Raw genomic sequence first — 22,107 nt, 5'->3', positions numbered from 1 at the left:
CACTCATCAGAATGACTCAAAAATTAATTTATGTCTTGAAAAACTGGAATCTTAGTGCACTTTTGTTGGTAAAATGCTACAATTCACTGTGGCAAGCAGTACTTACTACACCCCACTTCTAGGTATATTTCCTAAGGAATCTTAGGAACATTTGATACATAGGTCTATAGCAGTATCAGTTACAACAGCTAAAAGACAAAAATACAACTGTTCATCAATGACTATGAACAAAATGTTATATATACAATATAATTATAGATGAATAATTATAATTACTTCTAACTATAACTTATAATTATGAATAATTGATTAACAGTAGTTAGGCTATAAGCCCAATCTCCTCCTGTGTCCGAAGACACTTCAAGGAGGACCACAATAGCTAGTAAGAAAACAAGCATACTCAAATGGGATTTACAAGTGCCTCAAAATGATGGAATGTTAAAAATGCTTTTCTTATATAAAGTGGTGACATATGCGACAATGTAAATGAACCTATTGCATTAAGCAAAATAAGCTAGTCAAACCAAGAAAAATACTACATGATTTTCTTTTTTGCCCCTACAGTGTGAGGAATTCAACCTAGAACCTGGCAAATACAAAGTAAGTCCTCAACTGCTGAGTTATGGCTCTAGTTGATTTCATTTGACTATTTACTTTATAGCAGTCAAACTCAGGGGCCAGAGAGATGGTGTAAGGGGTAGGGTGCTAGCCTTGCACATGGCCAACATGGGCTCAATCCCTAGCACAACATATGTGGCCCCCGAAAAAGAGTAGCCAAAATCAGAGGCAGGACCAGAGAGATAAATCAAAGGGCTAGAGTGCACGGTTCAATCTCTGACAGCACATCCCAAGGCACTGAGCACCACCAGGGAACCTGGTGTCCACCGGCATTGTCAGCTCCCACATCCTGCATTCAAGCATTTAACTGCCTGGCCTGCAGCACAGGAATGGCACCGGGTCCTTTGAGCCCTGCTTAAGAGACCCTGCCTCCAATAAAAAGAAACAAATTAAAATGATTTTTAAATTATAGAGACAGGAAACACTGTAGAGATTGCTAGGGGTGGAAAGGAAAGGTTAGTGGGAAGAAATGAGCATGCCAAATTACACATATACGTTTCACGGTAAAGTGATATAGTTAACAGTATTAAATTATATATAAAGGGTTGAGATAGTAAATGTTCTGTGTATTTTTGGACCACTCCCAGTGGTGCTCGGGGCTTATTTCTGGCTCTGTGATCAGGAATCACTCCTGGCAATACTCAGGGGAAACCCAAGCACTGCTGGAAGTGATCCAAGAGCATATAACTGGGAGACGTAGTCTCTGAGCACTGCCAGGTGTGGCCCCAAAACAAAATCATTTAAAGAGGGGGCTGGAGCGATAGCACAGCGGGTAGGGCATTTGCCTTGCATGCAGCCGACCTAGGTTCAATTCCCAGCATCCCATGTGGTCCCCCGAGCACCGCCAGGAGTAATTCTTTAGTGCAGAGCCAGGAGTGACCCCAAAAAGAAAAAAAATAAGAAATAAAGAGAAAGCAAACAGGTATTCCCCTCTTACAGTCACTGACTTAAAACTGTGGAACAGGGCCAAGATAGTACAGTAGGTAAGCCCATAGCACACGGCCAACTCAAATTCAATCCCCAGCCACACAGATGGCTCCCCACCCCTACTAGGAGTGATCCCTGAGCTCAGAGCCAGGACACACCTGCGCAAAGCCAGGTGTGTCCTCCTTAAAAAATTTAAAAACACTCTTTAAAAACTGTGAAACTGAGCCTACAGTACATGCTTTGCATGCTGGTACTCAAGTATGACATGGTCCCCTAAGCACTGATGGGAAGGGCCTCAGAGCAAAGTCCAGTGTGACCTCACCCCCAAAAGAGAAAATCACCCCAAATCTAAACTCATATAATCTATATCTAAATGTAATCTAATGTAATCTTAATCTAAATGTAACCTAACCGTACTCTAAATCTAAACCCATATCTTGTTCCATTTTATTTAAAAAAAATCAGAAACAAATTCATCTAGATAAGAGTTGTTTTACCACTGAGAAGGGATATATATAAACTACCCCAAACCTAAGTGTTTTTAGTTTCTTTCCTTCTGAAAATGTCAACAGTCTTTTGTTTTGTAATATGGAAAATATACCACAGAAAGAGGGGGAAGGGATGTCACAGTCTTAATTACAGCATTATCATTTCTTTTTAGTCCTATTTGCTTTATTTTCAAAGTCATAAGCACCTAGCACCAAGAGATAGTACAGAGATTAAATCAATTGTTATGCACGGGGCCAACCCTGATTCAAACCCTGATTCAATCCCCAGCACCACGAAGGTCCCTAACACAGAGCTAAGAGCAAGTCCTGTGCACTGCCAGATGTGGCCCTAATCCAAAAACAAATGCAAGTTAAAAGTATGTTGTATGTAAAATTTTGTACCCTCATATTCTGTATCCTGTTTCCTTTTATCAAAAATATTTTCTAGATTTTCAATAAAACCTTATCTGAAGGGCCGGAGCGATAGTACAGTGGATAAGGTGTTTGCCATCCACGCAACAGACCCAGGTTCAATCCCCCCCCAACCACCACCAGGAGTAATTCCTGAGTTCAGAGCCAGGAGTAAGCCCTGAGCATCGCCAGGTGTGACCCAAGAAGGGGGGAAAAAAAAAACCACTTATCTGAGGTGTATATAATATTCTACCAGTGAATATACACAACTCATAATTTTTAACCAAATAAAATGATACTGAGATTTACAGTTGCCTCACAGCTCGGTGTAGGTGTGTGGAAGACTGGAGCACAAATGCAACCCAGAGCAAGCATTACAAGAACATGTGTGCCTCAGCTAGCGTGAGGCCCCAGGGCTGGAGAGAGTTCCAAAGGCAAGCTCCACACGCAGGAAGCCCAGATTCAATTCCCAGCACTACATGGCCCCCCAAACACCTCCGGGAGTGACCCCCAAAAGGTACACCCCTGAAAAATGTGGCCTCCAGCAAGCACATGTGTAAAAAACACAACTAAAGGAGGGTAACTGCCAGTGAGCCGTAACTTCATGAAGGACCCCCGGCAAGCACCCGAGCTACCACGATGTGCGTGGCACAGCTGAGGCGCACACTCGGCAAAATCAACAGTAAAGGGAAGGAGAAACGTAATTTAAAAAAAAATCATCCAGGGGCTGGAGAGAGAAGATTAATATAGTAAGGTGCTTATTGTGCATGCTGTCAACCCCAAATGTAATCATGACACCAAAATATGGTCCCTAGAGCACCACCGGGAGCGAGCGATCTTTGAACACGGAGCCAACACTAGCCATGGGTAGCCAAGAGTACTGCCAGATGTGGCTCCAACACATACCCGTTAAAACGTTTTAAATTCCCTATTTGAAAGAAAGGGCAACTATGTACCTGCCCTTAGTCTCACTGGTACAAGGTTCATATCAATATATTCTTTCTTTCCTTTCTGAGATCAGAAATTCATTTGTTTGTTCAGATTGGTGATGCCGTGGAGAGGAATCCAACCCAGAGATCCCACATGCCAAGTATGTGCTCCAGGCCTTTGAAACTTCTCCCAGTCCCAGAAATCAATTTCTAACTTGAAGATATTGTTTTAAACATTAAGAATAAAAGACCATTTCAAACATGAAAAATAATTCGTATTAGTACCTTTTAAAGGGGTCATTCCCAACACTGGGCAGGGGCCCAATGGCTGGGTGGGGTGAACCCCAGAGTTTCTCAAGGGGACCCTGCATGTGCTCAGGGGTAAGTAGGGCTATATTCAGTATTGCTGGGATGAAAGACACATATGGTGCTGGGGATTAATTCAGTCTCGAACATACTAGGCATGTGCTTTACCGCTGGAGCTACCACTCAGCACAAATTAGTTTAAAATTGGTGGGGGGCGGGGGGCTAGAGCAACAGCACAGCGGGTAGGGCATTTGCCTTGCACGCAGCTGACCCGGGTTCGATTCCCAGCATCCCATATGGTCCCCTGAGCACCGCCAGGGGTGATTCCTGAGTGCAGAGCCAGGAGTAACCCCTGAGCATCGCCGGGTGTGACCCAAAAAGCAAAAAAAAAAAAAAAAAAAAAAAAAGGAAAAGAAAATCAGTGGTGGTGGGGAGCAGCAGAATGGTAGTATAGTGGATAGACAGGGTGTTTGTCCCGAAGACAGCCAACCCAGTTTAGATCCCGGCATCCCATATAGCCTCTCTCCCAAGCACTGCCAGGAGTAATTCCTGAGTGCAGAGCCAGGAGTACTCCCTGAGTTGCCAGGTGTGACCGCAAAGTCAAAACTAATAAAAATAAAATGGGGGGGGGGGGGAGGGCAGGGGGAACACCAAGTGGTGCTCAGGAGGCAATGGTGCCATGGACTAGACCTGGGTCACTCAACCCACTGAGCTCTCTCCAGCCCTAGAATACATTATTTCGTTTAACTAGAAATAAATTTGGGAAGCTAAAGTCCTCTAGGTAGCTGTGTATCTTGCTTATGTACATAAAGGATTTAAGTAAAGGCATGACACTTTTTTCTTTTAGGGGGATTTCTGGGCCATACCCAGGGATGCTTGGGGCTTACTCCTGGCTACACACTCTGGAAACATCCACTCCTGGCAGTACATAGGGGACGATGTGGAATGCCCGGGATTGAACCTGGGTTGGCTACCTGCAAGGCAGGCACCCAACCTGCTGTGCCTGTGAATTCAAGACCTGAAGCCAGAGCTTTTTAATTCAAAATCCAAGATCTTGGCATTACTAAATCTTACTAGATTTCACCCATGTTATTAACTTCTTTTTAGATTTTCCTTTAAGAAGCAAGAACCTAAATTCATAATCTTTTTTTTTTCCCATAATGACCCCCACATCCCCAATTTAGTCACCGAGTCTCTTTTCAACTTTCATTTCTACTCTCTTCAGACAGATCTTAATTAAGACACCTCAGAATAAGGTCTGTATCATGGGAATGTATTCTCTGTAACCAGCAGATCCTCAAGTTAGCAGTTAATCATAAGCATTGACAAATGTACAAGTGATCCAATCTGAGAACTGAAGAGGATCTTAGATTCCTCATTCATTCAGGCAAGGAGTCCCTTCCTCAACATCTCCACAACTGTGCTCATTATCTCCACCCAAAATTGCAATTAGTCATTATGAATTTCTTCCAGAGGTCCAAATATACCTGCTTGCTTTCTCTCACCTTCAGGCTCTGCCAATGCTATTTCCCTACTTTGCTTGTGGCCTATTCCTTAAGTGTTAATTTTTCTAGTCAAACGTTCCTACCTCTGCTCGGTGTGGTCTAGAACCCTTGTCTGCCCCCTCTCTCTTATCACAGCACTTATCTCAGTATTAAAGTGACCTTATAATAAGAGCCACCACCGGTAAACACGGGGCAAGTCACAGCACATTAATTCTTGGTGGCTAAACTAATGTGCTATTTAGATGGGCTCAGTCACTTGAAACTGATAGGACTGATAGGTAAACAGCTTTACAAACAAGACAATTCCGGAACATTCAACACTTGGATGGGCATTGTGAAGGATGCCAAGTTTTAAGACACGTTTGAAAAAGACTGCCACCTACAGGCAGTCCCGTAGAACTGCAGAGACGCGCGGCCCAAACTTGTAACAAAAGCAAAGACACAAAGTAACAGCGTCCAAAGCCCCGAGTCCCAAGACAGGTGAGAGCAGAGACTCGGGTCGCTGCCCAGGAAACGGACACCGTGGAAAAGGGCAGCGCTTTCTCAGACCCGCACTGTTCCGGCGTACCAAAAATGCTCGGCCTCAAATGTTTGGCGACCACCCCACCCACATACTGGCCACGCGCTTATCTCGAGGCGGGCCAGTCGGGCCCAGATGCTCGCCCACGCCGCGCCGGGAAGCGCCTCGGGAGGGCGCGGGCTCTACTGTTGGCCCCCCGACCCTCCAAGGTCGGCCGAGCAAAACGTGCGCGCGATGGTGCGGTAGCGGACGCCGCAAAGTCCTGCCGCGGTCTGGGGCCAGAGGAGCCCAAGGGGCAGCCGCCGACAGAGGGGGCGAGACCCTCGCGTGTCAGCCCACACCGCCCCCTCGCCCATCGGCGGGGTGCGGGGGAGCCGCCGTCTCCCGGGCGACAGTCGCGGCTTCGGGAGGGAAAGGGGCAGTTTCTGGGCCGCCGGGAGGCCGCACACCCGGGGGGGGGGGGGGTGGAAGGGTGGGGGGCTTCCCTCCCGCACGCACCTCGCCGCGCTCTCGCCCCGCGCCCCGGGCTGCCCACGCCGGCCCGGAGACCTTGGACGAAGGGCGCTCGCCTTGGGCCGCGGATGTGGGTTTTATTTGGGGTTGGTGGGCGAGGGGCGGCGGGGAAGGGGGGGAGGAGGGGGAGGAGGAGGACGAAGAAGAGGAGGAGGTGGAGGAGGTGGAGAAGGAGGAGGAGGAAGAAGAGAAAGAAGAGGAGGAGGAGGTGGTGGAGAAGAAAGAAGAGGAGGAGGAGGAGACGGAGACCAACGACCCGAGAGGGGCAGCGGGGCCGCGGCTCGAGCGCCGGAAGCGCGCGCGGGAACGCCGGGCGGCCCCTCCCCCTTCCGCCGCGCGCGCGCGCGCCCGCCCGCCGCCGCGCCCCTCCCCCACCGCGGACGCCCGCGCGCGACCCTCCTCCACGCGGCGCGCCAGCCGGCTGGGCGTCCCCGCCCCGGCGCCGTGTCCCCGCCGCGTCCTCCCCCTGCCAGCCGGGGACGCGACAGCACGGGACGCCGCGTCCCCGCCCCCCGCCGCCGCCGCCGCCGCCGCCGCTCACCTGTGGCTGCCGTCTCGCCGCGGTCCGGGGCGGCACCTCCACGCTCGCGCCGCCCCCCGTCCCCGCAGGAGCCGGATTCACGCTCCCCGCTGGGCCGGCCCGTCACGCGGCCGGGGGCCGCGCCTCTCCGCCGGGGGTCGGGCGGGGCGGGGCGGGGCCGACGGCGTCCCTCGACCGCCGACGCGTCCTAGGCGGCCGTTCCCGGGGCCGTCGGGGCCGGCCGTGGCGGCATGATCTGCGCCGGGCGGGGGCGGGCGCGGGCGCGGCGCGGGCGGGGGGAAACCGAGGAAGCGCGCCCGGGGCCGAGGTCAGGGCGGCGCCGCCCGCCGGCCGCCGTCCGACGTCATCACGCCGCGCACGTGACGCGCCGCCGCCATCTTGGTGCGGTCTCGGCGGCGGCCCGGCGGGCCGAGTCCCGGGCGGCGCGGGGCGGTTCTCGGCGGCCCGCGGCGCCCCCGGCTCTCGCCCCTCCCCCCCGCCCCAGCCTCCGCGCTCCGTCGTGTTCACGCGGCTTCTCCCGCTCCGTGGCGCCGACGGGCGTTTCCCGCCCTTCGCGACCGGCGCGGCGCTGCGGCTCTGGGCTCGGACCCGCGGGCGGCGGGCGGAGAGGTGGCGACTTACGACGCAGAGCGGTCCCGGCTCCACTTCTGGGGTCGCCCTGAGTGTCTGCGACCCTCGCGGCGCGCTGGGTGGGGAGCTTCCGGCGCCGCCGCACGGACACGCTGGAGACCCGAACTGTCACTGTGACAGTCCTGAGGATACTATGTTGCCGGCGCCAGAGCCTGAGCTAGACTGCTCACAGCTCGGGGCTGGAGCGGTAGCACAGCGGGGAGGGCGTTTGCCTTGCACGCGGCTGGCCCCGGTTCGATTCCCGGCATCCCGCATGGTCCCCTGAGCACCGCCAGGAGTGATTCCTGAGCATCGCCGGGTGCGACCCAAAAAGAAATAAGTGGAATGTTCACAGCTCTTGCACATTTCAGGGTCGGGTCAGTTGGCTGCTCCCTGAGTACTGGGGTACCGGGGTTCTCGCACGCAAAGTGGGCTAGAGGCTCGGATGGCACCCAGTATGGTCCTCCAGGCAACCCCAGGAGTAATTCCAGAGTGCAGAGCCGGGAGTAACCCCTGAGTTTTATCAGTTCTGGGTAAATAAATAATAAAAGCCAGAGCATGGTTGCCAGTTCATTAAACCATCCCCTCAGCCTTGCAGAAACTTGAAATATATTTTTAGTGACCCAGGAGAGTTCAACAGGGTGAATGCAGGCTTCGCTCCCACGAGCAAGCCAAGTGGGTGCCCAAATCAAACAAGATGTTTCAATGTGACCTTTCTGGAGAAGGTATTTATGTCTCTCTTTTTTTCCTTATCAGTTTCCTTACAATACTTAAACGACTTTCATAGTGATAAGAAATGATAAACATCTTAGCATACTTCTGGAAAGGGCAAGGGAAATAAAGGGGTCAGGGCCAGAGCGATAGTACTGTGGGTAGGGCCTTTGCACACGGCCGGCCTGGATTTGATCTTCAGCATCCCATATGGTTCCCCGAGCAGCGCCGCCAGGAATTAATTGCTGAGTGCAGAGCCGGGAGGAAGCCCTGTGCATCACCGGGTGTGATCCAAAAAGTGAGAAACTAAGTATAGGGCAAGAGGGCCAGAGAGATACTAGAGCACAAATAGGGCATTTGTATGTCACACAGACGATCCGGGTTCGTCCTTGACGCCTCACGTGCACCCACGTGACAGCCAGGAGTGATCCCTGAAAGCAGAACCAGGAATAAGACAAAAACCGGGAAAAGAAATGGGGGAGGGGGAGCGTGGAAGAGCCACCCCTGGTGGTGCTAGAGCGATCCAGGGCCACCCCCCACGGTATCTGTGATAGACCCCTGCAATACTATACCGTGTCCCAGGGCCTCCCACACCTTGGGTATGTGTTCTACTCCTTGAGCTATCTCCCTGCTCTGTTACTAAGTAACCAGGTGAAAAAAAAATAGGGTAAAAACCCCAAGCACACAACCACAAGAAGAGTTCCAAGATTTTCCTGAAGTTTTACTAGTTTGAAATATCAGATGTAGGGGCTGGAGTGAGAGCATAGCGGATAAGGTGTTTGCCTTGTACTTGGCCGACCCGAGTTCGATTCCCAGCATCCCATATGGTCCCCTGAGCACCGCCAGGAGTAATTTCTGAGTGCAGAGCCAGGAGTGGACCCCTGTGCATCTCCAGGTGTGACCCAAAAAGCAAACCAAAAGAAAAAAGGAAGCAGAAAACAGAAATATCCAATGTAGGAAAGTGATTGAGCCCTTCCTAATCTGCAAAGGCAGATAATGTGATTGTAATCTAATTTTTTATGTGAGAGATTCCTAGAAGCTGGCTAATGTGTAGTCACTGTTATGAATTCAGCAAATCTTATTAAATACCTATGAAACATGTGACTACTATTAAATAGTATTTACTGTTTTTAGGGTTTAATTTGGGTGCTGCACCTGGATTTTGGGATTTTTTGTTTGTTTGTTTTTTGGTCTTGGGGACACACCCAGTGATTCTCAGGGCTTACTCCTGGCTCTGAGCTCAGAAATTACGCCTGGCTGTGCTTGGGGGACCATATCCAATACCCTGAATTGAACCCGGTCGGTAGTGTACAAGGCAAAAACTACCCGCGGTATTTTCTTTCGCCCAGGCACCTGGAGTGGGGGCAGGCGCTACACCTGGAAGAGCTGGAACAAAACCATTTGCCATTGGGGATGGCACCCTGGTTTCCTGCAAAGTATGGACACTATCCCTTTGAGCCACCTCTCGGCCCATTTTAGTTCTTTTAAGTGATTAAAGAATATTTGAACTTTATTATTTTTATTACTTTTCCATGGGGGCTGAAGCGATAGCCCAGCGGGCAGGGCATGCCAACCCAGCCGACCAGGTTTGATTCCTCTGCCCCTCTCAGAGAGCCCGGCAAGCTACAGAGAGTATCTCGCCCACACGGCAAAGCCTGGCAAGCTACCCGTGGCGTATTCGATATGCCAAACACAGTAACAACAAGTCTCAAAATGGAGATGTTACTGGGCCCGCTCGAGCAAATCAATGAACAATGGGAGGACCATGACAGTGACCTTTTCATGGTTTTGATGAACGATGTTATTGCACCTTTACCACACCAAAGTGCCCAAGTACCTCCACCACTATCCTTAGGGGTTTTTTGTTTGTTTGTTTGTTTGTTTTGAGAGGGATTATCTCTCAAACAATGATCAAAAGCCCCCGGGACCCCACTTGAGCAAGGGCCCAAGGATGCAGTGCTGGTAGGCCCTGAAGTGATGCTCTGGGGCCTTGGGATCCACATTTGATGGTGCTGGGGGCCTCTAGGGCTGTAACTAGCAACTCTTAGAGAACCATGTGGTACAGAGGATCAAACTGGAGTTGGCATGAGGCTTAATCCTTGCATACCTGCCCCCCTGTAGCACTGTAGCACTGTTCTCCCGTTGTTCATCCATTTGCTCGAGCGGGCCCAGTAACGTCTCCATTGTGAGACTTGCTGTTACTGTGTTTTGGCATATCCAATACTTCACAGGTAGCTTGCCAGGCTTTGCCGTGCGGGTGAGATACTCTCGGTAGCTTGCTGGACTCTCCGAGAGGGGCAGAGGAATCGAACCCGGCTTGGCTGGACTGGCTGTGAGCAAGGCAAACGCCCTACCTGCTGTGCTATCACTCCTATCTTTTTTTTTTTTTTTTTTTTTTTTTGCTTTTTGGGTCACACCTGGCGATGCACAGGGGTTATTCCTGGCTCTGCACTCAGGAGTTACACCTGGCGGTGCTCAGGGGACTATATGGGATGCTGGGAATCAAACCTGGGTCGGCCACATGCAAGGCAAACGCCCTACCCGCTGTGCTCTCTCCAGCCCCCTCGCTCCTATCTTCTTTAATCTTGCTCGAGCGGGCCCAGTAACGTCTCCATTGGAGACTTTGTTGTTACTGTGTCTGGCATATCGAATACTCTCGGTAGCTTGCCGGGCTCTCCGATAATATATATTGCAGGGGGATGGGGCAGGGAGGATGAAACTGCCTGATCTGAATTGCACTTTTAATCATTTTCTTGATTTCTGTATCGCTAATTTTTGCTCAAATTTTTATTATTTTCTTCATTCTTTGGATTATTCTTTCCCCTAGTTTCTCAAACTGTGAGGTTCGGTTGTTTATTTGAGCATTTTCTTTTCCCTCATGTAAAATGATATGCCTATGAAATTCCCTTTGGTAGTGCTCTTTTTTCAGGGGAGGGGTTGGACCACACTGGAGATGCTTGGAGGTTACTCCTGGCTGGGCATTCAGGAAATACCCCTGGCAGTGCTTGGGGGACAATAGAGATTCCAGGCATCAAACCTGGGTGAGTCACATGCAAGGCAAGCGCCCTACCTGCTCTGCTATCTTTCCAGCCCCAGTACTGCTTTTGATGTGGCCAATATGTTCTGGTTCTCGTTCATTCAGACTCTCTAACTCTCTGTCTTCATTTTCATTTATTTTTGAGGAATATTTTAATTTCTTCTTTGATTTCCAGTTTGGCTTTTTTTTTTTTTTTTGGTTCTTTAAAAGTATTGTTGTTGAACATACTTTTGTAGAAACTAGTTGTTTTTGAATATGTTTAAACATGGTTGTTTTTCAGTTTTCAAGTGTAATTTTTTCCTGGCTTTCTTTTTATAGCTAATTTCCAGCTTCATGGCATACAAAAATATGTTTGATATTTCTGGTTTCATGACATTATGGACACTGGAATTATGCCTGTGGTCTATTATGAAAAATGTTCTGTGTTCTGTGTGCACTAGAAAAGAATGTATATTCAGCTTCTGGGGTTGATAGGTCCTATATATCTCTTACCTCTCTCTGTCTCTGTCTTGCTCTCCTCCTCTCATTTTTTGTCCACTCCATTTGTGTTCAGGGTTTACTCCTGGCTAAGGCCTCTGGTTCTGATCTTAGGGATCATTCTTGGTGGGGTCAGGAGACTATATGCAGTGCTCAGGATGGATCATGGATAAGCTACATGCAAGGCAGATGCCTTACCTGCTATGCGATCTCTCCGGGCCTTGTGTATGCCTATTAATCCTGTCTTCAAATTCTTTGTTTAAAGCTCTTATTTACTTTTAGTTCTCTGTCTGGTTGATCTGTCCAGTGACGAGAGACAGGTGTGAATGAGTTGATGTCAGCACTTTGCTTCTCCTTTATTTTTTGTGTTTGCGTGTGTGTATGTGTATACCAAATATATAATTCATGTATAGATGTTAGGTGTTCATGATTTATTGATCCCTTAACCAGTATGTAATGTGTGCTATTCAGTTCATGATTGGAAAAATCAAAATGTCAATATCATAATAAAGAAAAATGCCTATAAGCAAGTGGAACGATGTCCTCAGACATTCACCATTCCTGATTAATCAAGTCCAGTGTCAGTTATTCCGGGACCCCTAATATGATGGTCTGGATGGTTGTAAATGTTTGTCATTGTTTATATTTGCTTCTTCCTTGAAAAACAGAATATTCAACAAATGCTGATCAGTAAATAAAGGGTGGGAAAAAATGAAAAATATCATCAAACAAAGCTTTAAAATGTTCTAAAACCTAGTAATTAAAACTATTGGGTTGGAATAGAAAGGCATATGGACAAATGGGATAGAATTGAAAACCACTAAATCATCTTATTCATTTAATGATAATTTTTCACAAAGAATATAAGATCTTACAATGGAGAAAGAGTTTCTTAAATGTTGTTGAGAAGATAGAAGAATAACATACAAAATAATGAAACAACTATTTTCTAACTCCATACAGCAGGTAGGGCGTTCGCCTTACACGCGGCCAACATGGCCGACCCGAGTTCGATTCCTCCGCCCCTCTCGGAGAGCCCAGCAAGCTACCAAGAGTATTCGATATGCCAGACACAGTAACAACAAAGTCTCCAATGGAGACGTTACTGGGCCCGCTCGAGCAAATCGACGATCAACGGGAGGGCCTTTACCTTTACCTTTTTATATACAAAAAATAAATTTTAAGTGGAGAGAGCAATACAGAATGTCCTGACCCCGCGCCAGGCAGTCTTCACTGAGGCAACTCTGAGGGGGGCAGGTTGAGTTTCCCTCCCCGCCCCAGCAGAGCCCCAGCAACCGAAAACCTCCAGAAACCAACTGCACAACCATACTCAAGGCTGTTCTCCACAGTCTCGGATGAGCCTTTGGGGGAACCTGCAGGAAAACCCAGGTATGAGGCACCCGTGACTGAAATCCCCAAACTCGCTCAGAATGGGATTGGGCTCCTCCCCCCAGCTCCCTAGTTATCCAGTAGTTTAGCAACCACAAACTGCCTCCAGCGCCATATAATCTCATCAATGACCAAGATTCAGAGACTATGAAATAAAGCCCCCGAAAGAGAGTGACACAGAATGTCCTGGGCATGAGACCACAAATGTGGCCACGTGACCTCTTATACTCTAGCCCACTGATAAACACCAAAAGTAGCATGCATTTGTTTGATTTTAACATACATGTTTATAATCTCTTATATAAGGGCTTAAATGGCTCCAGGATGAAACACAACAATCTTCACACAATTTCCTCTTATGGGGTGGGAAGGTGTTGGGATTGGTGTTTGAATATTATCTGTAATAAACTACTGTGAACAACTTCATAAAAATAAAAGAAAACAAAAAATAAATTTTAAATGGATGAAAAACTGAGATGTAAGATCTGAAATGGAAAAGCACATAGATGATAACATAGATGAAATATTTTATGGCATTGTTGTGGGGCTTTCCCTAAAGAACAAAGGAAACTGAAAATTTTTGGAGAGAAAAGAAAATATAAACAGAATGAAAAAAACAGCCTATTGGATGGAAGAAAGTATATTCACATCATACATCTTATGAAGGGGTTAATATCTAAGGTATGTGAGTAACTCATCTAACTTAACAACAAAAAACCAAAATAAAAAAATGGCACAAGGCTGGAGAGATAGTACAGTGGGTGGGGCCCTTGCCTTGCAAGTGGCTGACCCAGGTTCAGTTTCTGACACCTCTTGTTGTTCCCCGACCTCACTAGGAGTGATCCTGAGTGCAGAACCAGGAGTAAGCCCTGAGCACCACTGGGTGTGGTCACAAAGACCCTGATTGTTATGGTAGGTGTTTGGTAGATGTATGATCAGTTTAAAAGTCCACTATTCATTGCTTATTACAATGCTTTTTATTCGTCAGTGTTGGCATTTACCTCTTTTGTTTTAGGGTCATATGTGGCTGTGCTGAGGGCTTACCCTGGGATTTCTATTTACGTGTTGCTAGAGATTATACCTGGGTCAGCTGCTTGCAAGGCAAGTGCCTTAATTGCTGTATGATCTCTCTGACTTGACGTTTATCTTTTTGGTCTGTGAACTTGTTCTAGAAATGAGATGATTATTTGGCTTTTTTCTCCAAACTGATGATACGGTATTTGTATGTAAAGAGAGGGCAGGGATTGTAACTAAGTATAGAACATTTGCCTTGCATGTGTGACGCCCCGGATTTGATTCCCAGTACTGACACAAACCAACCAATATATGTTTATGTGTATACATGTATATATTTTTTTCTTTGTTGGACTTTCATTGAATCTCATATTTCTTTAAAAAGTTTTATTTGAATATTCATGAGATATATCATTACAAAGCTGTTCATGATTGGGTTTTAGTCATACATGATCCAACACCCATCCCTTGAGTTTGGGGATTTCAGTGTTCATTTCACACCATCAATGTCCCCTGTTTCCCTCCCACCATCCCACAACACCCCACCTTCACCCCAACCTGCTTAGATGGCAGGCACTTATTTCTTTCTCTGTCTCCTTTTGTGCATTTTGCTTTGCAACACAGGTACTAGAGATCATGTTTGTTCAGGGCATTCAGTATTTTATTGGGAAGGTAAGGCTGGAGTAGCTTTTTTAAGTAGATGGCAACTTTGGGGTGTGTATATGACTGCCAAGGCTTCAGGTGGGGGGAGGTAGCCCATTCTGACTCTGAGAGAGCCTGGTGATTTCAATCACAAATTTTCAGCAGGTTATGTCTCAGTGAGGTCCGTCCTGAGACGGTGGAGTCCAGCTGGGGGCATGGGGGTGATTTTGGATTGTGGGAGCAAGTAGCTGCTAGAGCTTCTGCTTGAGTGGGCACAGGGATGATGTGTGTGTCCCCCCAACACCCTAATTTACCATGGTTTGTTCAGCCTTTCTGAGACTAACTGCAGCTTTTGATCTCTTCCGAGATTTATTTATGGTCTCTGAAGCAAGGCTGATAAATGAGCTTGTATAATACAGCTGAGCCCTAGTTGGTTTCTGTGTGTGACTCCCACATTACCTAACTTTTGGCATTTCTTGGGAAACTTGATCCTGAGTTGTTGGGGGTCCGTCCAGAGGCATGGTGGCAATTCTGGGATATCAAGAAGCCTGAATGCACAATCAGGCTGTTGATGCACTTGCCCCATGGGTACAGGTTGACCTGCTGGCAGCACCACTCCCCTTCATATCTTATTTCTTTTATACTACTTGGTTTGATTTGCTAGTGTGGGAAATTGTATTTTCCAATGTAATATATACCTACCAAGCTAACTCCCATCTCACATCCTGTGTGAGTGCATCCGAGTCACTCTTTCATGGCGGAAAGTCCTCTTCCTCGAACCTGAGCTGGGAAGCAGAGTGCAGCAGAAGTGTTATGCACGACTCTCCAAGAGTGGATAAGCTTTCAGTTTAACATGCTCTTTCTCCCAGTGCTTCTTTTTAGACACAACTGTCCTGTTGTGAGAAGCCCAAGCTGAGAGGAGAGGCCATATGTGAGGGCTTTGGTCCACAGCTCCAGATAAGCCCAATCTGAGTTAGCACAACCTGAGTAGGGGTAGTTGAATAGAACAGTCTGTGTTATCACTCATATCACCTTCAGAAATGTGATCACAGCTCAGACTGACATTCTGGAGCAGAAATAATTCATTCATCCCTGTTGTGCCCATTCGATGGCACTTAGGATATACATACATTGTTTTGCTTAAGCTGAGGTGATGTAGATAATTTAAACAACTAGATCTTATTTGTAGACTTATAAATTTAAATCAGTCTTTCACATGAGATCATTTTAAATTTATAAAAATGTCCTTAATTGGATTTTGACATCAAGATTAATCTAATGGTCTAGTGGCCATCTTTTTTTTGAGTACACCTGGCAGTTGTCAGGGGTTACTCCTGGCTCTGCACTCAGGAATCACTCCTGGTGGTGCTCAGGAATTATATGGGGTGCTAGGGATCAAAGCTCGGTTGGCTGCATGCAACACAAGCTACTGTCTTATCACTGTAGCCACTCGAGGGGCTATTTCTTATGTTCCTGTGAGCTTGGTAAAATTCAGATATCCTATTTCTCCCCCTGTTGCACTATCTGTGCTGTGCCAAGGTTCAAAGCAGGGTCAGCTGGATGCAAGGCAAGCTCCTTACCCCTGGATTCCCTTTCTGGCCCCAGATTTTCACTTTCTGGAATGAATTTTTAAATTACAGAATTTCTGGAAATTTTTCCATTTCATTTCAAATTTCGTTCAAATTATGGTGGTGCTGGGCACTCCGTGCTGGTGTGAAACCAACGTATGTGCTCTGCCATTGGCTGCTCCTACCCGGGTTTTGCTGCCCTCTCCACGTATTTCTTTCCCCCTTTTCAGACTCCTCTTTCTCCCCTAACCTTTAAATAGTCCTTCGCATTCATTACTGATCCCTTTTGTGTATTTTCCTAAGGGCAGCGATGTTCCATCTCTCTTGCTGCTTGCGTGCGGGAGTCTCCGCTTCTCCCACCCTGGGGAGGCCGGTGGCGATGGGCAGGCAAAGGAAGGAACGAGGGCCAGGCTGGTTGGTATCAACGGCAGTTTATTCCAGTCTCCTCTCCAGGCTCCTCTGATTCCCCTTCTGCTTCTCTCCCTCTCGATCCCCCTTCATTCTCCTTCTTGCTTCCCCTCATTCTCCTTCTAGTCTCCCCGCCCACTCTCACAGCCCAGTTTATATAGAAATCATGCAGGGTAGGGATACAAAGGTGGGTTGAACTTAACAAATCAACAAAAAGAGGTAAGGCCATTCCTCCAGGAGATGAACTCGAGGACACAATCTCATCTAAGGAGATTACTCCAGATTACTAGGAGATCTGCTCAAGGAGGGATTCTATTCAGGGTGTGTCGCTCTCTTCTTTCCTCAGCTAGTAATCCACTTAAGTAGTTGGAGTAACTCTACTTCCAATATTTCTAGCAATGTCATTCTGTATGAGCACAGGAAGAGATATATCAAGCTTAAAGTTTGGTTCTTCCTGAGGACCTCTCTCTATATATTTCAGACCACAGTCCTCAGGACACGAAAGTCTTCCTAACCCCAGCAGGGTCCTAATCTCATTGTTACCTTTGGATCATGACAGCATTTGTCCATGACCATGCCCTTCACTTATAGTTAAGTATTATGGTGCTTGGCCTGGCCCATCTCGATGCCAGGGTAGCTCATAGCTTGCCCTGGGTCCATTCAGTCCCTTGTCGGGACCCTTCTTTTGGGTTGCTAGGAACTAAGGGCAACTGAGTCGAGAAAGCAGATGCCAGGAGTGAATATTACTTGGAGTCAATTAACTCCCCAGTTACAAAAGCATATTAACTGTCTTCCTGTGTCCATACAAAAAGGACATTGCTGTAAACTATGCAAAGGACGGGGAAAAGCAATATTTAATGTACAAGTTCAGCGTCCTTAGAAGGATCTGAATTTACAAGTTAACGGAATCTGATTAGGGGAAAAGATGATTAACTGGTTGGGGAGGAGAGCACAGAGAAGAGTTTACAGATAAACGCAGAGGAATGGAAATGACTCAGGAGCACTGTGATGGGCGTAACCCGATAAACCTAAGCTCCCTGTGGCAAGGGAGAAAGACAAACCAATGTTATCCTGCACCTTTCTCACTCTTTTACTGGTATGTAATTCACTTCTACAGCTTCAGTGACCTCTTGGGGGAGGGGGTGGGGAGGGCATACCTGACAGGGCTCAGGGCTCTGCACTCAGGAATCACTCCTGGAGGTCCTCAGGGAACTATATGAGGTTCTGGGGATTGAACCGGGGCCAGTCACCTGCAAGACAGCACCCTACCTGCTTGTTCTCTAGTCCGTTTTTTGTTTTGATTTTTGCTTTTTGTTTTGGGTCTGCATTCAGCTGTACTCAGCCCTTACTTCTGATGTGCTTAGGGGACTCTCTGATTCCGAGTACCACTGTACTATTTTGCTGGACCCCATTTAAAAATGATGTCTCCCCAATAGTTTCAGTCTAAAGAGCTCCTGAGGCTTCGCCACAGTATTTAACCTTGTCTGGGTCTTCAATTGCATGCCCTGCAGGGTCTCAAATGAGAAAGATCAAATTGGGAGACAGGATCTTCTTTCCCTAGTCTGTTTCTCCTCTTTAGGACCCATATACCTGTATCCAACTCCGAAAGTTAGAACCTAAGATGTTCTGGTTTATTTAGACTCTGAATGTTCTGTGATTGAGATCTGACTTTTAGGCACTGCACTCCTCCATTCTCCCTGCTCCTGCACAGAAACTGAAGCTGCAATTATTGCAAACCCTCTTTGTCTCCCCATGTCTGGTTTTACTTCCCTTTCCTTATCCCATAAATCTACTGTTTGTGTAACTGCCAGGAAGACTTCGGTGTTGCAAATATCCATTTGAAAAATCCCTGCTTTGGGAGCCAGAGATAGCACAGGGGGGAGGGTGCTTTCCTTTCATGAAGCTGATCTGGGTTTGATCCCTGGGTTTGGTCCCTTGAGCATTCAGGAGTGATCCATAGGCACAGTCAGAAATAAGACCTGAGGATCAGTAGGTAAGACCCTCACCCCAGAAAAAAAGCCCATAAAAAAGACTCCCTCCCCCAAAAAGTAGATCCCTGTTTTAAAGTTTGTCATTGGCTCTAATATGATACACAAGGCCCCAAAGTGCTCTGTCTTTGGCTCAGGCCTCCAAAGTTAACTTTTTACTTTCTCTCTTCATGCTGTCATAGGATGGTAGGTAAGGAGGCCCTAGTTATATACTTCCGGGAAATAAAACTTAAGAAGAGATTCCTGGGCCTGGAGTAATAGTCAAGGGGGTAGGGCGCTTGCTTTGCTTGTGGCCGACCCAGGTTTGATCCGAGTGCATCGCCAGGAGTAAACTGAGCACCACGGGATGTGGCCCCAAAACAAAAATGCAAGGTGGGACATCCGAAACAACAAAAGCAACTGGTGCTGGCGCGGATGTGGCGAGAAAGGGACCCTCCTTCACTGCTGGTGGGAATGCCGACTGGTCCAGCCCTTCTGGAAAACAGTATGGACGATTCTCAAAAAATTAGAAATTGAGCTCCCATTTGACCCAGCAATACCACTCCTGGGAATATATCCCAGAGAGGCAAAAAAGTATAGTCGAAGTGACATCTGCACTTGTTTGTTCATTGCAGCACTCTTTACAATAGCCAGAAACTGGAAGAAACCCAAATGCCCAAGAACAGATGACTGGTTAAAGAAACTTTGGTACATTTACACAATGGAGAACTATGTAGCTGTTAGAACAGATGAAGTCATGAAATTGACATACAAGTGGTACTGCATGGAAAGTATCATGTTAAGCGAAATGAGTCAGAAAGAGCGGGATAGACACAGAAAGATTGCATTCATCTGGGGAACATAAAGTAACAAAATGGGAGACTAACACCCAGGAGTGACCGAGATTAGCACCAGGAATTTTGCTCCATGACTTGGAGGCCAGCCACACGTGCTAGGGGAAAAGGAAGCTCAGATAGAGAAGAGAGCACCAAATAAATGGTGTTGGGAGGATCCTTCCAGGATGGGAGAAGCATGCTGAAAGTAGACTATAGACCAAACATGATTGCCACTCAACGCCTCTCTTGCAGACCACAGAACCCAAAAGGAGAGAGAGAGAGAACAAAAGGGAATGCCCTGACACAGAGGCAGGGTGGGATGGGGGGGATGGGTGGTGGAAGGGATACTGGGACCTGTGGTGGTGGAGGATGGGCACTGGTGGAGGGATGGGTACTTGATCATTGTATAACTGAAACCCAAAAATTTGTAAGTCTATAATTGTACCTCGTGGTGTTTCACTAATAAAAAAAGGAAAGGAAAAAAAAATACAAGGTGGGAAAAAAGATTCCTTAGACCTGAAGGTAGCCCAAAGTCATGAAGACCACAGCTCTTGGAACATAAATCCTGAGCTCTTTGAAGAGGAGAAACTGAGGCACCACCCAGATGAATAAATCCAGGCACCTACTCAGAGGAGAGTGGAACCCTCAGTTTTGAAGCTACAGAAGAAATTAAGGAAAGAACATCAACAAGTGCAAAGGATGAGATTACAAGACCATCAACAATGCAAGACTTTCCTGTGGTGAGGCCAGATGAACTCTCATGTAGGCAAACCCCCAGAAATAAAGGAATAATTGTATAAAACCTCCTCCTGAAAGCCATTTGGGGCTTTTTCTCCCTTGAACATGGATCTAGTCTATTCTTTGCTTATTTCCACTCTGGAGAAATCTGTTCTTTTTTTTCCCCTTTGGTTTTGGGGCCACACCTGGTGATGATGCTCAGGGCTTAATCCTGGCAGGGCTTTGACTATATGTGATGCTGGGTATCAAACCAGGATTGGCTGCGTACAAGACAAGCACCCTTACTCCCATACTATGTCTCCAGCCTGTGTTCTCTCTTTAACACATATTTCCCCTCTTCCTCTTCTCTCACATCTTTCTAAGCAAGTTTTTGTTCAATAAAAACCATATTCGCTTCCCTAATTCCCTTCCCTCCTGCTGAATTTTTTTTCTGCAAAGACCCAAAATGCTGTGCCGAGGCTAGGATTGACTTTCATTTCCTGCAAAGAGCAATTCCTCTCTCCAGCCTGAGTCCACAGGAGAAATCAGGTGGCAGGGACATTTCCCCGCTGTGCTTAACAAGTGAACTTCAGGTGTATCTTGACAGCTGCCTCATGGGGCTTGTGGGACGTATGAATCTGTGCTGAGTAAGTGCAGAACTTATCAGTCCTCGTCCAAGCCAGGCATTTCCCCAAGAGCTGGCGGCCAATGAGGGTCAAGCAAGGATGTTAATACTTTTTTCTTGAGTCATCTTCCCTTCCTCTCCACTTTACTGAGTTATCAGCAACAATGCTAATGAATTACATCCTCAAAATATGAAGCTGTTGGGGCTGGAGCACAGCGGGTAGGGCATTTGCCTTGCATGTGGCCAACCCGAGTTCGATTCCCAGCATCCCATATGGTCCCCTGAGCATCCTGAGTGCAGAGCCAGGAGTAGCCCCTGTGCATCGCCAGGTGTGACCCAAAAAAGAAAAATATATATATATATATGAAGCTGTATTTCTGCTTATCTGTCTTAGCTTTCAAAATCAGTGCAGATATTACCTCTTTCAGCAGATTTCCCACAGGCTTCTTCCTCACTTCTTCCTCGGGTAGAATTGGGTGCTCAAGTCTACCTGCCCCATGACACACTGTTCCTCTTAACTCTTAGTTATCTCCTTATCTCCTTGAGGGCAGGACACAGTATTTTCTCTTTCTAGTTGTAGTTCTTATTTCAGTGCCTGTGTTTAGTGGGTAAGCACTTGAAATGTTCTCAATTGCATATACAGCTTCGAGCATAATTCAAGAATCAGTTTTAATGTTTGAGAATATGCACAATTCACAGGGCTACCATTGTTTTTTAACCAGGAAATGAAGAATAAAGAGCAGCGTATTACTTTTTTTTTTTTTTCCCTCCCGTTGATCGTCGATTTGCTCGAGCGGGCCCAGTAACGTCTCCATTGGAGACTTTGTTGTTACTGTGTCTGGCATATCGAATACTCTCGGTAGCTTGCCGGGCTCTCCGAGAGGGGCGGAGGAATCGAACTCGGGTCGGCCATGTTGGCCGCTTGTAAGGCGAACGCCCTACCCGCTGTGCTATCGCTCCACTTTTAGAGAATCTGAAATTCAGTAAGTACATTATAGATTTTTAAAAATTCTAGTACAATGAACAGTTTGAAAACAAAACCAAATGAAATCTGTCAATACTATGAGTAAAGATCCACTTAGAATTTTCATGGATGTACGAGCAGCACTGGAGCACTGTCCTCCCGTTGTTCATCGATTTGCTCTGAGCGGGCACCAGTTACAAGTCTCCATTGTGAGACTTACTTTTTTATTTTCTTTTTGGGTCACACCTGGCGATGCACAGGGGTTACTCATGGCTTTGCACTCAGGAATCACTCCTGGCAGTGCTCAGGGGACCATGTGGGATGCTGGGAATCAAACCTGGGTCGGCCGCATGCAAGGCAAACGCCCTACCCGCTGTGCTATCGC

The 22,107-nt window shown here is 47.3% G+C and overlaps 1 protein-coding gene across 2 annotated transcripts in view; it reads right to left on the bottom strand.

Annotated features, from left to right (window-relative positions):
* Window positions 1-6,995, bottom strand: part of ATF1 (activating transcription factor 1) — a 60,484-nt gene extending 53,489 nt beyond the window's left edge. Inside the window, exon 1 of one of the 2 annotated variants that reach the window (XM_056120283.1) lies at window positions 6,759-6,995. The gene's annotated coding sequence lies outside the window, so the exon portion shown is untranslated. The remainder of the gene's footprint in view (window positions 1-6,758) is intronic. The other variant, XM_056120285.1, reaches the window with a different exon arrangement.
* Between the last annotated feature and the right edge of the window lie 15,112 nt (window positions 6,996-22,107).

The sequence above is a fragment of the Sorex fumeus genome, unplaced genomic scaffold (assembly GCF_029834395.1).
Source record: "Sorex fumeus unplaced genomic scaffold, SorFum_2.1 ptg000042l, whole genome shotgun sequence".
NCBI classification, from domain to species: Eukaryota; Metazoa; Chordata; class Mammalia; order Eulipotyphla; family Soricidae; genus Sorex; species Sorex fumeus.
This window is presented reverse-complemented; position numbering and strand designations above follow the sequence as displayed.